We start from the raw sequence: 10,163 nt of genomic DNA, 5'->3' as shown, positions 1-10,163 counted from the left end.
AAATTTTAATTATTATTATTATTATTATTATTATTATTTTTAAATATTATTGTTATTATTATTTTACTATTATTATTATTATTACTGTTATTATCATTATTATTATTATTATTATTATTATTATTATTATTATTACTATTTAGTATAATAAAAAATATATAAATAAATAAAAAGAGATAAGAAACTAGGGGGGCGGAAACCCTAGTTCCTTTATCCCCCCTATTCTTTTATAAAATACACGCACCCAGCCTCCTAAGAGGACACACAGACGCAGCTAGGGGCGCTCATTCTCTCCCTCTCTTCTCTCAAGCTCTCCCCATCCCTCTTCCCAGTCTCCCTCTCACAGCTCTCACTCTCTCCCTCTCTGTTTCTCAGTCTCTCTTACTCTCCCTCGGCTCTACTCCAGAACACCCGGCCACCTACCCACAACCCCACTGCTCCGGCCACCCACACACAGCCCTCTCCAACCACCTCAACATCACTGTTCATTCGTCACCCTCAACTTCACACCCATCCACGGCCAGCACACCCAGTCCTATTCGCCTAACAAGGCTTACAATTTTTATTTTCATGACAGCAAATCATGATGTGTTTAATATGGTTTAAGTGAAAGTTTTTCAAGAAAAAGGCAAAGTTTAAAGGTAGTGACAAAGCTCAAAAGGATGATAAAGTTTATGGATCAAAAAATGTCTTGAAGAGCATGAGGATTAAAGATAATTTGATGAAACCTCAAAGAAAAGATCAGAAACTCAAAGTTGATGGAAGAACAAAGACTTACTTGAAAATCAAAGGAATAAAATTTTAAGGATGTTTGTATGCAAGTACTTCAAGTTAATTTCAAATACAAACTGAATTGAAGCTCTCATAAAATCAAAAGAAACTTAGAAATATAGTTTTAGAAAAACCCTAAAGTATGTTTTTCAAATCAAAAAAAAAAAGGGTTTAAAAATAAATTTTTTTCTTTAAAGAAACTGAAAGGCTAGGCGACTGCCTCAACTTGCCAGGCAACTGCCCAAATTAATTGAATAAAATTCAAAGAGATAGTAAGGTTCCAGGTGACTGCCTGAACATAGCCAAGCGCCTGGGAGGTCATGTCAGGCGACTACCTTTGTTCTGGCAAGTGACTGCCAGTGTTCTGTGTTTTAAGTTTCTTCTATGACAGGCAACTTCCACTCGAACGTTGGTTTAAAAATTTCCAACCAGAATATTTTTTTTAAATGAATTTTTTGGGCACTACTATTTTGAAAAACTTGGAGATTACTTCAAGGAAACTTTGGGGACAAAGAATTACTTTTAAACATCTATAAATAGCCCCAAACTTCAAAGATTTTATACACCAATAAATTTCCAGCAATCAAAGTTCTCTAAAAAGCTCTCAAACTTTCTTGTCATCCAACTTCAAATACTGAGTTGCTGCTGATTCAAACTCCGAAATAAAGCTTTCAAAGTCTGAATCTTTTAATACTTGGAAGATATTTGGTGATCTAAATTCAGTATTGAGTTTCAAATTCTTTTATATTTGAATTACTTTGAAGTATACTTGTGCTGAATGTTGTACTAACCTACTCTCCTATGAGAGTATTTTCTTGTACACAAACTTTTCTCTATCTTGGTTCTTGTTTATAGATGATTCAAGGTTATGAAATCATTGGACCGAACGAGGGAATATCGTTTGGAGAGGCGAACTCTAGCCTAGTGAGTGTTTAAGCGTGGGGTATCGCTTGTAAAGGTTTTGTTCCACCCGTCAATGGAACAGGTTTAGTGAATCCTTTGGTGGTTTGCCAAAGGTGAGAAAGTAGGCTGGGTATAAGCCAAACCTCATAAAAATTCCCGTCTCACTCTCTCTTTCCCTATTCTTTATTTTCAGTTCATAAACAATTGCGTGGATGTTTTAAATATCTAAATTATACGTACTTTGTATATTTTGAAATCAAGTAAACTTAAAAGTCCAATTTTGATTTGGGTTGCGAAAACAGAAAGGGAGTACGTTGGTTACACCATATCTTGCCGAAACCATACGGGAGTACGTTACTTGGTTAACATCCCAAAGATAAATTTACCAAGAGTTTATTTGAATTCTAAATATTTAGAAAGAGTGATTGGATTCATTTATACAGGGCTTTACATCAGCAAGCATAAATTCTCATTCACTACAGGGCTTGGTTCAAATTTGGCTAATATCAACAAACAACCATTTTGAGTTTTTTAAGTGTTGTGTATTGACTTGTTTGTTTACTTTCTAATTATAGTTGATTGGTTTGATTGAATGATAGGATGTTTGAAACTAATTTTTAGTGTGCTTAACAAATTAAACAAATAAGTCACGAATTGGTTAAAAGAAATAAAATAAGTTTAAGAATTCTAAAAAAGAATTAAAAGAAATTTTTAAAAGCCAACTCACCTCCCCCGCCCCCCCCCCCCCCCCTCTTGGGAAGCTATTCCTAATTTCAATTGGTATCAGAAAGAGGTTATAGCAACTCTTAACTAAAAGCTATAAAAAGATCTAAATGGCTAACTAAGGCGTAGCTCCCTTTGGAGAGGGACAATCTTCAATTAAGCCACCAATCTTTTGTGGTTTGAACTATACTTTCTGGATAAAGAGAATGAAAATATATCTCTAAACTATGAATTGGAAAGCATGGGAGGTTGTCATGGAAGGTGACCAAATTCCCACTAAGATAGTAGATGGAAAACAAGTCCCTAAGGAGAAAATTGATATGACAGATTTAGACTATAAGATGCTGCAATTAAATTCTAGTGCCATGAATGCTCTATTTGTGCTTTAGATGCCAATGAATTTAATAGAGTAATGGCCTGCAAATCAGCTAAGGAGAAATGGGATAAGCTAGAAGTAACATATAAAGGAACAACGGATGTTAGGGATAATAGGGTTGATATGCTCACAAACGAGTATGAAGCCTTTAAGATGAACCCAGATGAATCAATTACAAATATATTTACTAGGTTCACTCACATAATCAATTCCCTAAATGCACTAGGAAAAACCTACACTACTTATGAGATGATAAGGAAAATTCTTAGAGGGCTGCCACCTAAATGGGAACCAAAAGCCATTGCTATAATGGAAGGAAGAAATCTAGAAACCACTTCCTTAGATGAGCTTGTAGGTTCTCTTATCACATACGAAATGGCAATGAATGAAAAGAGTGGGAAAACCAAAGCCCAAGAAACAATAGCCTTTAAAGTCTTAAAAGAAAACTCAAGTTGTGAAATGGATGAAGATGAAGAAGCCTTCATATCTAAAAAGCTAGCAAGGATATTAAGAAGGAGAAACGAATTCAAAAGAAGAAATCAAGACTTCGAATTAGAAGAAAAAGATATTAGCAAAAAGAAATCAAAGAATAAAACTCCTAAGTGCTACAATTGCAATAAAGTTGGACATATAAAACCAGAATGCCCACTATTAAAGAAAGAGTCTAAAAATAAAAACAAGAAGGTCATGAAAGCCACTACTTGGGATAGTACAAGTAGTTTGGAGAATGAAATAAGTGACCAAGAGGTTGCTTACACGTGCTTTATGGCATAGGATAACGAAGAAAGCTCCTCAACTAAATCTTCAAATAATTCTTGTAGTGATGAATCAAGTGATGAGGGTATGCCATCTTATGATGAACTTCAAAATGATCTATTCAAAGTACATAAGATGCCGATGAAAGAAAATAAATAAAACACCTCATTGAAGAATGAGAATGAAAGTTTAATGAAAGAGTTATAATTCCTAAAGAATGCTGAAAGAGATAAAGACTCAAAACTCAAGCAATTAGAACATAAGTATAAATCAGCAATGAAAGAAATAGAATCCAAAAATCTTGCTGAAAAAGAAAACAACTTGAAAATTGAGAAACTAGAAAGCAAGAATGACCAAATAATAGAAGACCTTCGATCCTTATCCTCTACCGTATATGAGAAAGATATGTATATTTCTGAATTGGAGGATAGAATCAGAAAATTATCTCTAGAATTAGAGAAATCATTAAAAAAGGTTAATAACAAGAGAGACATAGAGTTAAATGATCTTAAGAATCAAATCAAAGATAAGGATAAAATTATTTACAACTTCACAAAAGGAAAGGAAAACCTTGATAAGATTATTGGCTTACAAAGAATGTCTCTAAATAAAGAAGGCATTGGTTTTAATGGAATTCAAAATAAAAAGAAAAAGAATTCTTACATGGGATATTTCTCGAAAGAATCCAAAGACTATACTTGCACATCTTCTAATGCCTACACAAACACCATATGCTATCAATGCAAGAAAAGGGGGCATATAAAGTTTGAATGCCTGTTTAAGAGGAAAGGTGTTAAAACCAAACAAGTATGGAAAATAAAAGAAACCTCTCTTGAAAAATCCTCTGGACCCAAGAAAATATGGGTACCAAAAATGAAATAATGACTTCACACATATATAAAATAGAAAATGACATTGTTGGCCAAAATCATAGGATGACTTTTTATTAGGCTTAACTTAAGAAAATATAAATAAAATATCAAATCTGAGCTTATTATATAAGCGCCTTGATGTTACATGCTACATGCTTACTTGCCTACATGTGATGTATTGATATGCTATATGCTACATGTGTATTAATTAACTTGACTTGATTTATATTGAAAAGTATGGCTCACTATGTTGAAAATTGAGAATAAGATTATTGAGCTTAAGCATAAATTTTTTATATAAGAATAATTCTTGAACATGCATGATTTTAAATGAATCACATGGATAAACATACTGCTCTTTATCTATGAGCTATGAAAGATATAGTAGTTATATTGGTATCCATGAACTATACATTATGTGATATTAAGCTTTGGTATCTATAAAGTATTTTTGGTTTCACATGTTAAAAATTTCAATAGATATCATATCTAAAAGCTCACTTGGTATCACAAAGTCAAATTATTTATGAGCATGATTATGTCTATGAGCATGATGTGACATTGATGATCTTAGCATGATATTGATACATGATATGATTCAATATTTTACATGGGATGATAAAAGAAAAATTAATAACAAAACTGAATGTATTGAATTCAGGGGGAGTGTCATGAATCATTAATCAATTGATATCATGAATTAAATTTTAAATTTTAAATTGGTAAAATAAAAAAAGACCATCAAATTAATTTCAATTGGTATCTTGAATAAATGTTGTGAGCTACACACTACCCATGCTATATTGAAAAACAATAAATTGAGTGTGTACATATGTTTGGAATACATGGTTATTGATATGCTTAAAATGATTTGTATTTGAATTTAAATCATTTCTTTTCTTTTTGATTGATGTCAAAAGAGGGAGATTGTTGGGGGAGATGTTTGAGAGAAGGAAATGCAAAAATGAAACATGCTATGGTATTGTAAAACTATGAATATGTGTGGATTATCTTGTATGGATGGATATATATGGGTATGATCATTTTGCAAAGTGACAAGAATTCTTTACTTATATGACTATGAATATATCATGCTTGTTGAAAGGGGGAGCCATGAGTATTATCTCTTATTATTTTTGTTCTCGATTTATCATCATCAAAAAGGGGGAGATTGTTGGCCTAACAAGGCTTACAATTCTTATTTTGATGATAACAAATCATGATGTGTTTAATATGGTTTAAGTGAAAGTTTTTCAGGAAAAAGGCAAAGCTTAAAGGTAGTGGCAAAGCTCAAAAGGATGATAAAGTTTATGGATCAAAAAAGGTCTTGAAGAGCATGAGGATTAAAGATAATTTGATGAAAGTTCAAAGAAAAGATAAGAAACTCAAAGATGATGGAAGAACAAGGACTTACTTGAAGATCAAAGGAATAAAGTTTTAAGGATGTTTGTATGTAAGTACTTCGAGTTAGTTTCAAGTATAAACTGAATTGAAGCTCTCATAAAATCAAAAGAAACTTAGAAATATAGTTTTAGAAAAACCCTAAAGTATATTTTTTAAATCAAAGAAAAGAAGGGTTTAAAAATAAAGTTTTTGTTTTAAAGAAACAGAAAGGCCAGGCGACTACCTCAACTTGCTAGTTGACTGCCCAAATTAATTGAATAAATTTCAAAGAGGCAGTAGGGTTCCAAGCGACTGCCTAAACATAGCCAGGTTGTAAGAACCCAAACTGTGATAATTGGGTTTAAATAAACAAGAGAGGGGCAAATTGGGAATTTGGTATATTTCGTCGATGGAGCCAGATTTCGTCAACGAAATTCAGAGACTCGTCGATGAGGAGAAGCCGAGGAGTCTCAAAAAAATTAAAGATCCCAAATTCGTCGACGAGGCCACTGATTTGTCGACGAAGTCAGTGGAAGATTCGTCGATGAAGGCACCATTTCATCGATGAGTTGGGCCAGGTCAAAGGGCTATAAATAGGAAATTTCATTTCTTCTTCACTAAGAAACTTCAATCCTATCTCTCTCTCCCTCTCTAGAACTCTCCCTACTCTCTATGTCTCTATATTTCTTCGCCGATCATCGTTAGAATCATGAATCTAAAGTTACCATGAGGATCGTGGAAGGATTCTCTACAATTTCTATGGATTGGAATCCCGTTTCGGAGATTTTCGGGTTTTGGTGTAAAATCGAGGTAAGGCTTAGTTTTCAATTCTGATCCGGTAGTTTTGTAGGAAACTGTCTTGTGAGCATATTTTGTACTGTTGATTGTAGGTTTTGGAACTTAGTTCGCTATTTAGGGACCTTGGAGTTTCGGGATTTGCTATTCAGGGACAAGGTAAGGGGAATTGTGTTTATATTGGTTATTTTTGAAATCGAACTCAGTGGAACTATGGTTCACGGTCTTGTGAGTGTTTTTTCTACTCATTTGGAGGGGATCTAATGGGGAAAACTATGGGTTTTTCATTATTACAGTTTTGGGAAAAAGGGGGCAACGGGCTGCATCCTTGGTTTTGTTGAAAACTGAGGATATATGTTGATTTATACTGTGCTATAGGGATGGTCGTGCCTTGATTTGTTTAAACTGTATTTGTTTGGAAAACCATGATTTAGATTACCAAATGAGTGTGGTTTGTTTGGTTATATAAGCATGCATGTGTATGTGATATGTTGAAATGCTAGTAGGAACACGGTTCTGAATTGTTCTAGGTACTGAGAGTGTCCGGCTTTATATCTGAGGGTGTGTGTTTATCGCCTACCATGTAGGCAAGAGTGTCCAGCTCTATATTAGAGGGCATGAGCCTTTTTCGGCAAATCAGACCGAAGGGTGTGGATCCACCAGTTAGCGTCAGTATGATGCCATGGGAGTTAGGGACTAGCCATGTACCGATGGCGTCGTGTTCGTGGGTTGGCTACGGGCCAATGTCGTATGTCACGGGCCGACTTCGGGCCGAAGGGTGTGACAACACCAGGATTACTGATCATGTGTATGTGTATGGGTGCGTGTATGCATTGTGGAAATTAGTATTGGAATGCATTTATCTACATGTATGTTGTATCATGATAACACTCAAATGCCACTCACTAATATAACATGTGTTCTTCCTTACTGAGAGGTGTCTCACCCTTACTGTGCGTACATTTTTATAGGTCCTTCGAGTAACTGGAACTAGCGTCCTGGTGTAGGGAGCGTAGTGGCCGGTGTACTGCGTTTAGTGCTTAGGTAAGTGCTAGGACTCTATTTTGTGGGTTGCCATTTTGAGATGTATTTGGGCACCCGTTTGTACATTTTTGATAGAGCCTATTTCTGCTCTTGTATGGACTCTGGTATGGTACTGCATATGTATAGAATGACTTTTTCTACAGTGTATATAATTGTGTTTGGATGTGTTTAAGGTGCCTGGGAACCCTACGGGGTCGGACCCTCATCCATTGTACTGTATTTTGGATGTTTTATCGGATACAGGGACAGGTTAGATTACATTTTCACCCTTGAGTCCCATTTCGAGGTTCGGGGCGTGACAACTTGGTTTCAGAGCTAACCAGGTTACTAGATCTTGTAGACTTGGTTAGTCTTAGCTGTGAGTACATACCAGAGTATAGGATGTTGGATATGGGTAGAGTTGGTTGAGGGTTGTTCAGTTGCTAGACCAAGATTTATCGATGGTATCTCGTGTTTTTCCTGGGATGACGATTCTAGTAAAAGCAGGGCAAATCATTGATGACTTTCATATCAGTGTGATAGGACAGACTTAGACCTGGCAGGGAGTAGTTAACGCAATTAGTGTATATCATTGTGTTAACTGTACGTGTTGTAAGGATACTGATAGATTCCTATTGTGCTACAGAATGGAGCCCAAGGATAATTGCTTAGGAAGTGGCTCTGACGAGACTGCGAGTGATGAGTCCCCTTCTATGCCTCGAGGTTTGACGAGGCAGGTATTACGAGAGATCAGGTGGAGTTTGAGGGGACGTGAGCATTCTCTTGTTGCAGCGGGGTGCACCATTAAGAGGTTCACATGCATGCATCCTCCGACGTTCTCTAGAAGACCTGACCCGACGATAGTAGAGGATTGGGTGGAGAAGACTGAGAGGATCTTAGAGGTCCTGCACTACACGGATAGGCAGCGAGTCCTTTATGCCACTTTCTAGCTATCTGGGGAGGCGGGTCGATAGTGGACTACAGTGAATCTTCTGGAGAAGCAGAAAGGTGGTCCTGAGGAGATGACGTGGAGCCATTTCAAGGAGGTATTCTTCGACAAATACTTGTCATCTTCTGTACGTGATGCGAAGGCAGATGAGTTTTCTACGCTGACTCAGGGGAATTTGACGGTGCAGAGGTATGCGACTCGATACATAGAGTTGTCTCACTTTGCACCATGTATGATCTCGAGCAAGTATGAGAAGACTCGAAGGTTCAAGAAGGGTTTGAGGAAAGATATCCACAGACTGGTGGGTATGCTTCAAATCCGCGAGTTTTCGATGTTGGTGGATAAAGCCACGATGATTGAGATCGGTATCCGAGAGGACGAGGTGGATCAGGAATTGAGGAAGAGGACAGTACCTTCCAGTTCTTAAATAGGATCTCGTCAGGGATCAAGGAAGAAAAGAAACAAGGGCTCAGGTTACCATTATAATATCGAGCGCCAGGATTCTTAGGGGAGCCAGACTAGTGGTCGTTGTACTAGGTGCTTCAGACAGCACGAGGGTAAGTGTCAGTCTTTTGATGGTAACTGCTATAACTTTGGTTGACCTGGTCACATGGCTCGTGATTTTCGTGCATTGAAGCGAGATGTGCCTGCATTCATTGGGGACCGAGGGAGCAATCAAATACCTCGGGGAACCATTCAGGCGAATACAACTCCGGCCAGAGTATACTCTCTTACTCCAGCGGATGCTGAGTATGCAGGTAACATGGTGACAAGTACCTTATTATTGCTTTTGAATAAAGCTTTTGTTTTGTTTGATTCGGGTGCGACCCATTCCTTTGTGTCTGTGAATTTTATGGGACGGTGTGGGGTCGAGACCTGAGACATGAATGAGGTTTTATTTATTACTACACCATCTGAGAGTGTGTCTTTCTGTAGGAAGATATTGGTAGACTGCCCAATGGAAATTCAAGGAAAGCTGCTACTAGCAAAACTTGTGGTATACGACATATCGGGGTTTGATATCATTCTAGGGATGGATTGGTTGTTCTTCAGTTACGCTGTGATTGACCGTCGTAGGAAGGTGGTAGTTTTCAGACCTCCTGGGGAGCAGGAGTATGAATTCGTGGGATCGTGTGTGCGTCCAGCGCCACAGATTCTATCGGCACTACAGGCGAGGAGGCTACTCTGGGACGGATGTCAGGGGTACTTAGCTTGTATGAAGGAACCGCTATGGGATGAGTTGAGACTCGAGGACATTCAGGTAGTCAGTGAGTTCCCGGATGTGTTTCCAAATGATTTACCTGGTTTACCTCCGGATCGTGAGGTGGAGTTTGCAATAGAGTTGTTTCCTGGTAAGGCACCGATCTCTAAAGCTCCATACCGAATAGCTTCAGCAGAACTTCGTGAGTTAAAGGAGCAGTTACAAGAATTACTCTACAAGGGATTCATTCGACCTAATGTTTCGCTCTGGGGAGCTCCAGTATTATTTGTGAAGAAGAAGGACGGATCGATGCAGATGTGCATTGATTACCATGAGATTAACAAGGTGACTGTGAAGAATTGCTATCATTTACATCGTATAGATGATCTTTTTGACCAGTTACAAGGCACG

Source organism: Malania oleifera, chromosome 7, assembly GCF_029873635.1.
Source record: "Malania oleifera isolate guangnan ecotype guangnan chromosome 7, ASM2987363v1, whole genome shotgun sequence".
Taxonomy (NCBI): domain Eukaryota; kingdom Viridiplantae; phylum Streptophyta; class Magnoliopsida; order Santalales; family Ximeniaceae; genus Malania; species Malania oleifera.
The sequence above is the reverse complement of the archived record's forward strand: the minus strand, read 5'-3'. Positions refer to the sequence as shown.